Raw genomic sequence first — 14796 nt, 5'->3', positions numbered from 1 at the left:
ACGTTAAAAAAAATGCTTTTACTTTTGTGGGTTTGGTTATAGTGGCCTTTTGGTGAACACTGTGACAGCGGTTGGGTGTTGTAAGGCTCATGCATGTCAGTAATATGGCGTAAGTGAAAAAGATCACGCACTGACGTTTGATCCAAGATGATAGACCATAACTGTAAAAATGGGATTTTCCCTCATTTTACTAGGTTTTCTGTTTCAGTCAATGCAAGTAAAGCAATAAAAAAAAAATCAATGTAACACGAAAGACTGGACTTGGATGTGCCCGCATGTTCATCATTAGGAAAATAAGCTGCTGTGATATACAAAAGCTGTAAAGTTGGGGTTTCTACTATTCTGGCTCAATAAAGTCTTGTGATGTGAGGTATGTAAGTCTGAATGGGTTTTCCATTTAAGTTAGTGTGAAGTTGAAGCCTTAATGCCAGATTTGACATACATGCCGAGCTCGTGGAGAAACGTCATGCCAGCTTTTCGAAAAGATGATCCAAAATTACTGCGAGTTTTTCCCTGGAAAAGCTCTCAGTCCTAACAGCCCGTCCAGGAAACTTCCCCCACACACCGGCAACAGCAGGCAGCAGATGGAAAAGACAACGTGGAAACTCAAAGTCTCTTTCCAGACGGTCTGAGAGTCACATATGGGAATAGGATCACAGACTTAACTCTTCATTAAGATAGTTAATCATCTATATTATTAACAAAATGATGCACAGAATTAAATGTGTTTGGTTCAGGCTGAAGAGCTCGTAATAAAACAGGCCGCCCAGATGACCATAAATCTGATCACCTAAATAACAAATCATCCTTTGGACGTCACTTTCACTTGGTCATGAGAAAGAATTCTTCCCGGTGAAAAATGTCCCTGAAATGTGCAGAAAAGAAGGGAAATTGTTCGTTTATTTACATTTGGATGAGCGATACTTTCTCATTTGCACTTGATGTCCAGCTCCGGTCAGATCTGTATACTCGACACACGGCTCACCTCATCGCGTTCCCTGATTTAAATATGCAATCAAACTTTTCCCCTGACTTCAAGGATTGGAAAATAAATAATTAAGTCGGTCCAATTACTTAATTAATTATTTCATTAATCATAGGCTCACAAATTTCCTTCCCCTCCATTCGTCATGCGGCTCAATGGTTTCATTACAGATCAATGTGGAGCTGTCCCCATCAAGAGTCGCACTGTCATCGTCGAGATTAATCAAGATGCTGCCTGAATGCAGAGTGGGCCTCCGAGCCATTCATATGGTAACCATCGTTACACATATGCACCTTGAGCGTTTAGATTAACTACATGAGGTCTGAATAGAAAAAAAACAAAAAAAAACAAAAATTGCTTCACAAGTAAACGATTCTAATTAATTTATTGATTTTGGAAACAAAACAGAGAAAATCAATACTGAATTTGTGTTCAATGGCGAATAAACAGTGTCGCCAGTAGTGCTGGAGATTCTTGCAAAAAAAAAAAAAGCTAAGAACCATAATCCAGAGCAAAGCATGTAGGTGATCTGACTTTAGCAAATGTTTGCCACTAAAACTTGGATGTCTTGTCACATTCTTGACTGTGGTGAAAAAAAAAAATGTTCCAGAGCTGAAGAATGAGAAGCTTTTGAGCAGAGATGTCAAACTCATTTTACTTCAGGGACCACGTTCAGCCCCATTTGATCTCAGTGAGGCCAAACGGGTACAATTATGGGATGATAACAGAAACATTCTGCCAAAATCTGAAAGTTTTGGGTTTTTTTTATAAAAAAAAAAGTGCAACATGAACATGTTTAAATTCAAGGCACTTTATTCAGCTCATCTTTCTTGTATGTTTTTTGTTGCAGCTAATAACAATATGGCTAGTTTTCTCTTTGGCTTTGAGCATTACTTTGGGGTTTCGGTGTTGCTGTGTCCTCTACTCATTCTAAGATGTGACCCACAAATTACCAAATTACCTGGATGAAGGTCATTTTATTATGAGGTTGCAGTTAATGTCTCCTTTGTTAGTGGCCCCAGCTTGATTTATTTGGTAGAAACTTGGCAAAAAGGCTCATTTTGTAATTCTGCCAAGTGATGATAGTGGTGTACATGAAAAAATGTCCTAACATTACAAAGAGACATTTCAAGAGGAGCATGGATGAGGCACTGTTGCAGTATTATGTAGAATATATCAACTTATACACACAGTTTCCACTATTATAATGCTTTTAACAACAGAACTCTGAGTTGGGTTTTCATCTAAACTTTAAAATTAGTTTGACTTTGTGTCATTTTAAACCCCTCGACTTAGTTGGTAAGTTACTGAACACATCTGCTAGTACAAGAGCTGTATGCTGCCCCTGTGCACTACTGGAGCAGAAAAAAACAATAATGATCTTGGAAGTTGCCTCTCGAGCAGCAGCGCATAAAATGAACCATGAACTGAAAGATTATTAGTCATGCTACAGTTTTCATGCTGGTTAGTGTTCCAAAGTTATAGCTCTTTCTATAGCTCTGTTGACAGAGCCGGCTCTTAAGTGTGTTAAGTTTGACAGAGCTTATTAGAAATACGATGCTTGAGTAACATTTGGATATATTCTTTAAATTACTACACGGATTTTATGTTTTTCAAACTTTGTATCCCGGTGTGAGAATACCAGAAACATCTGTTTGACAGAGAAGACGGTCTGACTGAACGCTCCAGCGTCCCGGCAGACACCAACTCCAGCAGCATGTGAGGGGCTGGGTGTCGACTCCAGATTTACTGAAGCTTTGAAAGCATTTTTTTCCCATGACTATGCTGCTCGCTAGGTGTTGAAGCATCAATATGTGTGCGCGTGGGTTTGTGAGGATTATCCTGCACTTCTCACAGTGCAAACAAGAGCTGCACGACAAGAAGAGAGAGACATGAGAGGGAGGGAGAGATCTCGCCCGTTAAACTTTAAATTCCTCATTTATATATTTGATTAATTTGCGCGACGGCGCGCTGTAGCCTCGTTCTGTCACGCGCCTCCTTCACAAGGGTTTATTTTAGCAGGGCGGTAAGTGGCCCCATAATGTCACTGTAATACTGGGTCAGGCTTTTCCGAACGGAGGGATGGGACTGAGGGGAAAAAAGACATGCAAACGAGTGAGGTGGGAGGATGAAGAAAACATCCCTCGTTCATCTTCGGAAAGTGAGTGTTAAAATAACACCTGGGCCCGACTGGATTCACTGTGGGTGTGCTTGAAGGATCTGCAGATTGGGCTAACAGGAACTGTCAGTGGGAATCCACACCTCACGCTCGCTATGAGAGAATGCAAAGAAGCAGGAGTTTATGCTCAATGTTGAGCGGGGGAACTTGTAAGGCTGACACCCATGTGAGCCACCTAAAACTGCAAACCTTCATCTGTCAATGTTGGAGGTCAAAACTGCTTGGTGAGAATGCAAATGGTTTAAAACGGCACCGAATCCTATGACTGTGTGTGGACCGGCATTTATTTTGGTGTGTGTGCGTGTGTGTGTGTGTGTGTGTGTGTGTGTGTGTGTGTGTGTGTGTGTGTGTGTGTGTGTGTGTGTGTGTGTGTGTGTGTGTGTGTGTGTGTGTGTGTGTGTGTGTGTGTGTGTGACAGGGCTCACAAGGAAGGTAGATGGCAGAGTTTAGAGGGATAGAGGGAGAAGCAGTTTGCATATTCAACGCTCTGTCGCCTGGCTGTCATCGGCCGACTGAGCGGCGAGGAGATAGGGAACTAGTCAAATTACCGGCCGTGCTTGATTCTGTCTGCTGCACTGACAAGTCTGTCAGAGATGGGATTTAATCTCTTAATAACGAACCAGGCTGGGGATTTTTTCTCTCCTCTCCCCATCTTCCCCTCCGCCTCTAACTCTTCTTCTCTTCGACCATCTTCTGATCATATCTGGTCGTGTCGACAAATCACATGCATTTCCGAAAGAGAAATACCCATGTCTGAATATCTTATTTTCCCCAACTCTCTCTCTGTCTCTCTCTCTTCCCTCTCTCTCTCTCTTTCTCGCTCTCTCTATTTCTTCATCTCTCCATCTCTAATACGAGCTGTCATGCTAGATCATGATTGATCAGGGCCTTAGTGGCCAACGCAGGCTCTCCCTCTCCTGCTGCGGAAATGAATGGGGATCAGATGCGCTCCGGCTATGAAGTTGGAAGCTGAGTTATTGGTGACACAAGCTTGATGGCGGAAGAGATGGGGAGATGAAAATGAGAGGCAGAGAGATCAAAAGAGTTGAAAACCAACTCTTATTTGCTCCTACAAGTTTTTGATTTCCAGTAGGACCTGAAAAACACATCGAAGGCAACACGGTTTCCTTTTTATGAACTTTTTGCGTCATTGGCGGGGCTGATAGTTTGATCTTAGGCTCTTCAAGATGTTTTAGGCTCCTTGAGCAAGACATTTAGCAAGACAGCGCCTGTGTTAATGACAAAATATATAAGATGTGATGAACTGACATTATTTCCATGGGGTGTTTTTGTGTTATGACATAAAGATCTCTCTGATCATGAGCTGTACCTCTGAAAGCCAAATACATACTTTTGTTTGCATTTATCAAAAATCTGGTCTGAATAAAACTACAGATAACTCGACTTGGTCCAGTGCGTGACCTCTTTACTCCAATATTAGGCATCAATTTAAATTGTTGATCAATTGATTTGGCAATATTATCCCACTGGTTGTGATGATAATGTCCTGAACAATGGACATCTCTAACAAACGTTTTAAAAAAACAAGTTCATTATTCAGAAATCATAAAACACAGTCTGCTCGCAGGTACTGGGTTCACTTGGTTGATATCTAATTAGGAAGGTTGATTCTTATAATGATATGAATCGTAATATTATCCCTTAGACATGCGGGTATTAATAAAGTTGGTTTAATAATCAAAAACGGCTGCCATAATTGCTGTAGCAACAACATTTCACTTTAATTTCAACTCCAACTCTTTCTAATCCGTTTAATTTCATCCCTCGTTCTTTGATATTAATATACCTTCCGTATGTTGCAAATTCACTTAATTCTTCTCAAACTGCATCGTGTTTTCAGCCTCATTTGGTCTCACCTGCTGGCTGTGAACTCGGCATGTGATTGGTCCCGTCGTCCCAGAGCTTGAACGCGAATGGCCCACACCTCTCACCCTAAGGGTTGCAGGCTGATTCCCCCCGCCCTATTCCCACATGGCAGTCACTATGGTGACACATTGTAACTCTGGTGATTAATGCCCCAGGAAATGAAAGTGTTGCCAGGGACGATGTGGGAACATTGTAACTTCCTGTGTTCTGCTGGGGCTGGAATGCTTTGGTGTCCGACATCAAGCCTTTAGCTAATTAGCTAAATCAGCTCGCTGGGGCTTAATTAGAACCAGCTCGCAGACACACCCGTGTCCTGGGGCTCTTTAATTAGCCTCAGGTTCATTAGGAGAGAAGGGCTTCAAGCTCTAATTAACTGGATTTGCGAATTTATAGGTGTGTGTGTGTGTGTGTGTGTGTGTGTGTGTGTGTGTGTGTGTGTGTGTGTGTGTGTGTGTGCGCGCGCACGCACATGCATGCACACGTGCTTCTGGTGCACGTGCATGAAAGCATGTTTGTCACTCTCATAAAAACAAAACAAGACAAGAAAAAAATTAAAGACCCACAGGGTATGCTAATACCTTGTTAAACCGCGCTGCAAATCTGGTAAACAACAGCACAACTTCTCATTCTGAGGCAGAAGGAGGGCCAGAAGTGAAGGACGGGGTAGATAACTGGATGAGAGATCGTGATAAAGATTTCTGCGGCTGCAGAGTGACAGCTTTGTAAGAGGAGCAGGAAGACGCCAGAGAGGTGGCGTGAAGGAGTGTAAACGCAGTGCGAGAGGGAGGGATGAAGATGGAGGGACAGAGATGGAGCCGGGCCTGTGTTATCTGTCCTTCATGGTGGTTGTCAGCGAGAGACGCCACGTGTCTTCACGTTGCCTCAGTGTGCAAATACAGCAATAATTACAGGGACAGGTAACATGTGAGAAAGGACATGTACACAGTGCAACGCTATAAAGAATCAGACATCCCATACAACACAGATATGTTCAGTTGGCTGTTTTTTTCATGGTGATGGGCTTTACTGTGAAAACCGCGGTGCCGAGGCGAGATTACTGTTGTAGAAGTGTCCACTCTGAATGAAATTCACTGTTGCTCCTGCTTCTTGTGGCCTGAAAATAATCAAAATGGTGCATCGCAGCCAAAATTTAGTAATGAGTTGAACAGAGGGCTTGTTTATAGAGCCAGTGCAATCTGTATCCCCCTGGCTTATTGGGTGGCTGTTTTGGTGAATGTTTTCATTTGTCACACAGCTATTTCTGTCATATTTATGTGCATTGTCCAGTTAATGGAAAAACAAAACAAAAACCTTTCAGTTTTCTTTTTAATGGATCTGTTCAGGATTACTGTGAAAACTGTGTTACGATACAGCTGAACTCAGGCTTAAGTTACATGTACCTCTGTTTATGTCACATAACTCAACAATCGTTCTAAAGGACTTGGGACTTGGGACCTCCACGATATAGTGATTCTCCTTTTATACAGTGGCTTGCAAAAGCGTTTTGAACTCTTCCACATTTTGTCACATTAGAACCACAAATATAAACCTATTTTATTGGGATTTTATGCAATAGACCAACACAGCATTTGTTTCAAGACTGACTTTCTTCTGACCATTCTTCCATAAAGGTCTTATTTGAGGGGTGCACAACTGTTATCCTCCAGACAGATTGTCCCACCTGGGCTGTGGATTTCTGCAGCCCCTCCAGAACCACAAGCCTCTCAGCTGCTCCTCTGATCAATGCTCTCCTTGCCCGGCCTCTCGGTGTAGGTGGACGGCCATGCCTTGGTAGGCTTGGAGTTGTGCCATACTCTTTCCCATTTTCAGATGATGGATTGCACACTTCTCCATGAGATGTCCAAATGCTTGGCATATTTTAAACTTCACCCCGCTTTAAACTTCTTCCCAACCTTCTCCGTGATCGGTCTGGTGCGTTCCTAGGTCTTCATGATGCCGTTTGTTCACAAATGTTATCTAATAAATGTTTGAGCCTTTCACGGGACAGCTGGATTTACATTGAGATTAAATTGCACACAGCTGGACTCTATTTAATCATGACTTCTGAAGGCACTCGGTTGCACTGGATTTTATTTATGGGGATCAAAGTAAAGGCGGATGAATACTTTTGCATGAAACGCTATCATTTGCATCAGACAAATGCTGCATATTTGCATGTGGCCAAACCAGTTTTTAAATCATCATGCCGTCACACCAAAATGACAGAATAGATGTCTAATCGTCCTTAAAGAAATAATGTATTTGTGTAATTGACCTGTCTCTTTGCATTTTATGACTAACAAATCTGTTTAAATCAGAATTGCATCCACATATTGAGACAAAAATACCCAAATAAATACTGTGCTGAAACAGTTCAGTCTGGTTTTTGTTCCAAAGTCACTTCATCTGGTTCAACATAAGTACACAAGTCACACATCTCTGCTTTCATCAGTGTCATCTAGTAACACTTAGTGTCGAAATGGGAGAAAAATATTGTGAATCAGTGCATTATTGTTGCAGCTCATATTTCCTTCTTCTGCCACGTTCTTTTTTGCTCTTGTCATACAGCTGCTATAGGTAAAAGCAAATATCGGTTGTTTTAAGTTGCATGCATAAACCTACTGAACAGATTTTTTGAATAATGAGAGCTTTCAGACCCAGAATCCTAAAGAAACAAAACCATGATCAACTTTTTTTTTTTTCAAATTCTGCATAATTGTATGAAAATATAGTTTACCTTTATTACTTATTTAACCAAGAGCTGTCAAGCTAGTATTCAACCAAAAGCCTTCATTACATATTTGAGTGAATAGTATTTTTTTTATTAGCTCTAATAGTTGTAATGGTGGAACTTTTTTATTTGTGTACTTTGAGTACTAAGTAACACCAATGAATCCAGACTCACAATAGTTTTCATTGTCAATGAAAGAGAATGCTGCAAAACTCGACGCAAATTTATAAATTCATTTTCAAGAGCGTTCATGAGAAACATTCCTTCATTGAAACGTTCAAGCAATGTTACAAACGTCTTCTGGATGTTAAAGGCAAATTCTACATGGTTGTATGGTACTCATTTTCTCTGGATACATTTCCTTCACAGTCAGAGAGATAAACTTCTCCTGCATTAATCTACTTCATCAGCTGACTGGTCTAGAATTTACTTTCCATTTTCTATTTCCTGTATTCTTACTGAAAACATTCCTGGTTTTGCATCTTAGTGTTTGCATTGCATCATTTAAATGATCACAAATCTTTGTACCTGAACATCAGATTATAAAGTGTTTTTTTTTTTTTTTTTACAATATTTATTGCCTGTGCTTGCAGAAAACTTAGTCAAGCTTGCTTTCACGCCACTGCCACGGCGTTGTGTATGATGCATACATGCCTCTCCGTGCTCTTCACAAAGTGCTGCGCCATACTTTGTCAGACTCACGTGAGACGAGCTTCGTATGGATTCATTGATTGACAACATGACTGGAAGCTGCCAGGCTTGAAACATTGAGTCGGCTCAAGTCGATTTGTCCTTGGTTGACAGAGAGAACTGTGATGACACACAGAAAAACACTGCTATTAAAATGGAGCAACATAGTAGAAGGGGGGGGGGGGGGGGGGGGGGGGGGGGGGGGGGGGGGGGGGGGGGGGGGGGGGGGTGGGGGGGGGGGGGTGGGTTGTGATGAGAATGCCCACATAGTGAGGACAGGGAGTTGTGAGCGGTTTGATAATAGTTATGAAAATAGTAGAACATGTGATGATTTTAATTTGTTGATGAACAAATGATGACAGTTGCATCATTCATCCATATTCTATTTCCTCTGTCAGTTATAGGTCATAAGTCATAGGTTTACAGGATAAGCCGAAAACATCAACACAAAGAACTGTTCTTTGCGAGGGAACAGCGACTGGTCAAACGTGAGCCAATGAAGCAGAGGCAATGTTAGTGTTCGGACCATATCGTATCTTTTTGTCGCGTCTATGCGTATATTCTAGTTAATAATTTGGGACAAAGACACACAAGGTGGAGTCGTAGGAGAACAATGTCCACACGGGGGACTCCCTGTTAATGGGAATGAGGGGAAAGAAACAGTAACTCTGAGTAACAGTGAGCTGAACTGTGGATAAACAGAAAACAACCACACGAATCCACTTACATTTTATGTTTACATTTTCAGGGCCACAGTGTGCACATCGTCTCGTATTGGACATTGATTTTTTTTTTTTGCCTTACAGAAGAAAAAACTTATCACACTCACCCTCAAATGGAAAAACCTAACTACGAGTTCAGATAGAAACTCTACTTTTAGAAGAAAATTAAGCTGAGAATAGCAGAAAAAAAATGTGTGAATACTCACTGCTGAGGTGAATGAAGGCAACAATTTGAGGTGTACATGATCCTGTTCAAAGACTCTGTAACTCTGGTTGCAGTGTCGATCCTGGTGTTTCAGAGGCTAATTTTACAGGAGGGGGAGGCACATGACATCATGCTGGGAAGCAGAGAAATGGACGAGATGGTTCAGGTGGCTGAGGGTAGCGAGAACTGCCTGCTGCCTCTATTTTCAGGCTGTGTTAAACCGTAGTCAGACGCTACTTACGTTTTTGGAGGTTAATAAAATGCTGAATAATTCTCCTTTTCTCACCTTTAACTGGCCACTGATCCGTGACACAAACTACAGAGCCAAGAAAAGCTTCACAGGATTAATGGATTATGAGACACTAAACATTTATTGTTGGATTTTTACTAGAGGATGGCAAATTGAGCGAGTTTTGGGGACTGCCTGTGGTAATACTAATCATGTGTTAATCATAATGGTAGTGATGCTCATGTTATTGACAGTTGTGGTGATGATGGGTTAAATTATATTGTTGATTGTAATGAGTAGAAATCAATGAAATATTGGCAATAATTGTGCGATAATGCAAGTTAATTTTATGTGCAAGTTGAAGCTGATAGGATAGATTTTTGTATCAACAATCATGATTACTTAGTAGTAGATATTTGAGAAAGATGATGGATCTGATGATGGCATCCACATACGTGTCATGAGTAATATTCATTTACTTGATGGTAAAGCTATTTATATACTCACTGTGTGATCTAACAAGCAGATCTGTGGCTGTAACAGACACACACACACACACACACACACACACACACACACACACACACACACACACACACACACACACACACACGCACGCACGCACGCACGCACACACACTCGCAGCCTGACAGTCCTCCCTCTCCTTCCAACTGTAGAGAACACACCTTCAGCCATTCATCAGTGTCACCCTGTCGCCGTCGGTTACAGCCTGGGGCCCGTCGCGTCTTCATTACGGTCCAAATAAATCTGAAATAAAACCACAGATGATTTATTAGCTTCCGATGGCGTCGCGCTGGTTAGCATGGTCTGCCGCCACTCTGGCCTGGAGAGACAGTTCTCAGACATGAGCGGCAGAAATCCGAGGTGACAGCGAGACGTTGGCGTGATAATATCAGCCTGTGATCACAACTTCTTCTTGATGAGAGGTAGAGGGCATCCGGGAAACTGTCAGGGAACAGCAGCTTTCACTTGCCACACGAGGGACACCAAGGTCTCAACATGTCCCTCAGAGGAAAAGCACTAAAAGCCCCGTCTTTTGTATGATTTGAGCGCAATGTCTCACACATCAGTTTTTATTAACTCTATTGAAAACAACTTGCTTATTTATTACGTGCAATATATTGGCAGCCTGTCCAGGATGTTTTCTGTTTCTGACTTGAAGCTTGTGAAGAAAAGCTCTTGTCAGCTGTAACCAAGTGGATGGAGTGAATTTAAACCATGGACAGGTAGATTCCTAAATACCACTTTACACAACTTTGGGTTGTGAAGGGAGGCTACCATTCGATCACACAGTCACAGTCACACACTCACCTTCATACATACTGTAATTCAGAAGAAGAAGCCAAAATTCCTCAATAACTAACTTGGGGAAGGCTGGTTATGGTAATGTTGGTGCAGTTGGAGGCATCGTCACGTAACCACTTAACTGTTAGCTGTGGTACTACTCTGGTGGTCCGTAATGGTAACATGAATTTGTGAATTATATTGTCATTTGTGAATGAATTGATTTGTGTGATCCGGAATAATTAAATAAAATTTCATTTTTATCTCAGCAAAATACAACATAGTAATCTCAAGTTATGTTCATACAGAAAAACCCATCTATTGCACAGGAGAGAGAGAGAGAGAGAGAGAGAGAGAGAGAGAGAGAGAGAGAGAGAGAGAGAGAGAGAGAGACTAACAGATTGCCATACAAAAAGGAAAGCCAATCCACTCGCGGCAGAGTTGATTGAGCAGAAGGCTCAGGTCACAAACTTCACATAATTTGCACATCAATTCATTGTCTTATTAAATCCTAAGTTTGCAGCCATTTTTATATACATATACACAAACCTTTAGGAGATCAGACCTCATCTTAATTAGAATCTCAATTAGTGCTCACACTGATTCCCTAATTAATTCACACAAGCAGAAAGCAGTTGTGAGTTCAAGGCACTTAAACTTTAGTGTCAGTGCCTTGAAATTTGAAAAGAATAATAACAAAAAAAAAAACAACCCTACTACTGAAGCAGTGATCCATGACTAGTCAACATTTTACTCAATTCTGTCGTTGTAAAGGGAACCGCTATACAATTGCACTGTACTCTGCAGATGCACAAAAGTCTATTTGATATAAATTTTGAGCATGTATGCATTGATTTCTATTCATCTTTCAGGCTTCATGTGTTCAGACCAAGAAGATGCAGCTGCTGCTACAATGCTACATGAGGACATGCTGAAGTGGAAAAAAAAAATGGACACAAAATTTGTTGAGAGACTCACAAAAATTAGCCAATTACTTCATTTGTCTGCTTTGTTTCTCTTATAAAACAATGTAAGGATGATAAAACCTGAAGCAACTCAAGTGGAGACGCAGCCTAAAATTCAGGGAAATTATAAAGCAGTGTAGGCATGCAGGCATCCATCATCCAGTGAATGCCAATTTAGTTTAGTCTTTGTGTTTAATGGTTCCTCTGGGTAGATACGAGAAAGTATATAAGTACTCTGTGAATGTCCATGTATGTATCCTCTGGAGATTTTTTTTTTTTTTTTTATTCCTAATGACTGTCAGTGATTGACATATGTGCTTTGTACAGTACAACAAGTGGAGAAATTGAGATAATTCTGTAAGAAAACGGATCTCATTTTGATTATATATACTTTGTTTCTTTTTTTTTCTATGTGTGCCTTAAGAGCCACTGCTTTTGAATCCTGGAAGACGGCTGTCACGTAATTTCTATCCCTGTCCTTGTTGTGTCTTGTCAGCCTAAAAGACAAAAGGTTGGGATTTAGACTGATATTTGTATTGTGCCCAGCCGTGCCTCTAACCCTGGATCCGTCCCAGAATGGCCATTTCAACTGAGGCCCGTCCAGATGACAGAGCTCCAGCTGACTCCGGGCCAGTTCAGTGGGGAGAGGCGCAGCTGAGACCTGCAGGTGTCACATTGTCCTGGTTGTCACTAACCCAATTACACCTGGATCGCTGGGGAAACACTCGCTCCAGCATGCAAGGTGCGAGAGCACAGACACACAAACACACAACTGCACGCATACATGCAGAGACAGGGAATGTACACAGATATGTGATGGAGAGATGAGGTAAGCCCCCACCCACCCCCCCAAAAAAAAATGATGTGCAGGAAATTAATTTTGTACTTGTCGTGAATTAATTATGCATTAGAAAAGGCAAATAGAGTAGATGATGGTGAGACAAATGAGACATTAAAGCAAACCTGAATTTTCAATGGACTTCCACCCTTCACTCGGTTTCTCCCATCCTTACTTTTCTTCATTGTCCTTTCTTGTCCTATTGCTTTTTTTTTTTCTTTTTTTTTTTACTTCTTCATGTGTGTGTGTGTGTCTGCGCTTGTGCGGGGGTGTTTTTGCCAGTTTGAATGTGTGTACATGAGATTTCACTCATATTAAGGCTGCACGTGTATGAGCACACAGATGCACTAACTAAACCCTAAATGCACGTGTGCTTGTGTTCAGTGTGTGTGCATGTGTGTGTTCGTGTATATGTGTGCACGTGTGTATGCTCTAATAGTGTTTAATGCCCAGACTAATGGTTTCAGCAGGGAATCCTTGTGCAGAGCTTCAGTTCAGGCTTTGGGCTGATCGCTGGCAGGACCATTCCTCATCCTGATACCGCATGGAGGTGAGAGCCAGGGGAACACACACACACACACACACACACACACACACACACACACACACACACACGCACACGCACACGCACACACACACACGCACACACACACACACACACACGCACACACACACGCGCGCGCACTCTCCGTTTCTTCTTAGGTTGTTTGATCATACCTGATTTCTTTGGCTTTGTTCTCTCTGACTTTTATCCTGCATCACTCAATTTGTTCAAATCTGTTCCTGTGTTTAAATCATATTGTCCAATTTTGCATTTTCTCCAGCCTGGTGCTCTCAGCATGTAGATAGCACCTCCACTGTTTGAAGTCTCATTGTCAGAGAGCCCATCCGAACATTACTGTGACACTGAGTAGTATTTCTTTTCAAAATAAGTACGCTGTGCTTTCACGGAGAAGACCTCACCAATTTAAAATGACAAACTGAATAAAAATTGTTACTATTCATGTAAAGTTGTAGCTCCCACACAATGCAGGATTTTCCCTTCTTCTGTTAAAGGTCACCAAACAAATGCAAATGTTTGGGAAATATAAAACAATGTATTAATTAAATCATATTTAGCTTTTGATTATGAACAAATGGGGTCAAGAGCCTCAGACAGAATGACATACAGGTGGATGCATTTAAAAATGGCAGGGCTGATTTTTTTTTGTTGTTATTGAGAATAACAAAGAGGGATTACAGGTGTTTTTCATCAGCTGCTTATTTCTCATATTTTCTACCCCCACTTTCCATAACAAAGTAACCATAGTCCAGAATCACATGGGAAAGGAGGTTTTGTACACACTTTTCATATAACATGATATCTTTTACCCCTTAATGTAGAATTTGAGGAGGCTATATAGTTTAAACCTATACACCAATCAAGCTGAAAGCACTTGAATAAGTCGACATGCATATTTTGAATTACAGAATACAAATCAGACTTAAAAAGACTCAAATTAAATTAAACTTTTAGGGGCTATTTGCAGGTTATTTGAGAATGTGTCCTATAGCAGATCTGTCAAAATGATTTTAGTTCAAGGGCGTCACTCAGCTCAATATTGTAGGCCAAACCATTAAAATGATCAAGAATTAAAACAAATTTTCCCCTTAAATATGAGTCCGTCCTACAAACATCCACATATAAAACCCTCGCTACAATCTTGTGTAATGTGGCTAAACGCTTCTGTGAACACAATTTCAGCATCCTTTGTTCTATCCCCACATCTCACCCTCATGATATGGCATTGATGTTTATAACACTGATTTCTGTCTACTGCCCTGTTGTTGCTCTTTTTTATGTCAACTACTCTCACTGAAACACTGCAACCTTTCACTGAAAAATTGTACTTAATGTCTTTCTTGGTAATTTTACACTTTGCATGTTTTCAGATTGAAGCCTCTTGCAAGCCAGTTTTGGCCCATGGGCCTTATGTTTGACACCCTTATCCTTCAAGTAGAGACTCAGGGCACCTGCTTGACCTCAGAGTTGTTTGCCTCTATAGGATTAAGGACCATTT

Source organism: Blennius ocellaris (assembly GCF_963422515.1).
Source record: "Blennius ocellaris genome assembly, chromosome: 20".
Taxonomy (NCBI): Eukaryota; Metazoa; Chordata; class Actinopteri; order Blenniiformes; family Blenniidae; genus Blennius; species Blennius ocellaris.
Note: the sequence above shows the minus strand (reverse complement) of the source record.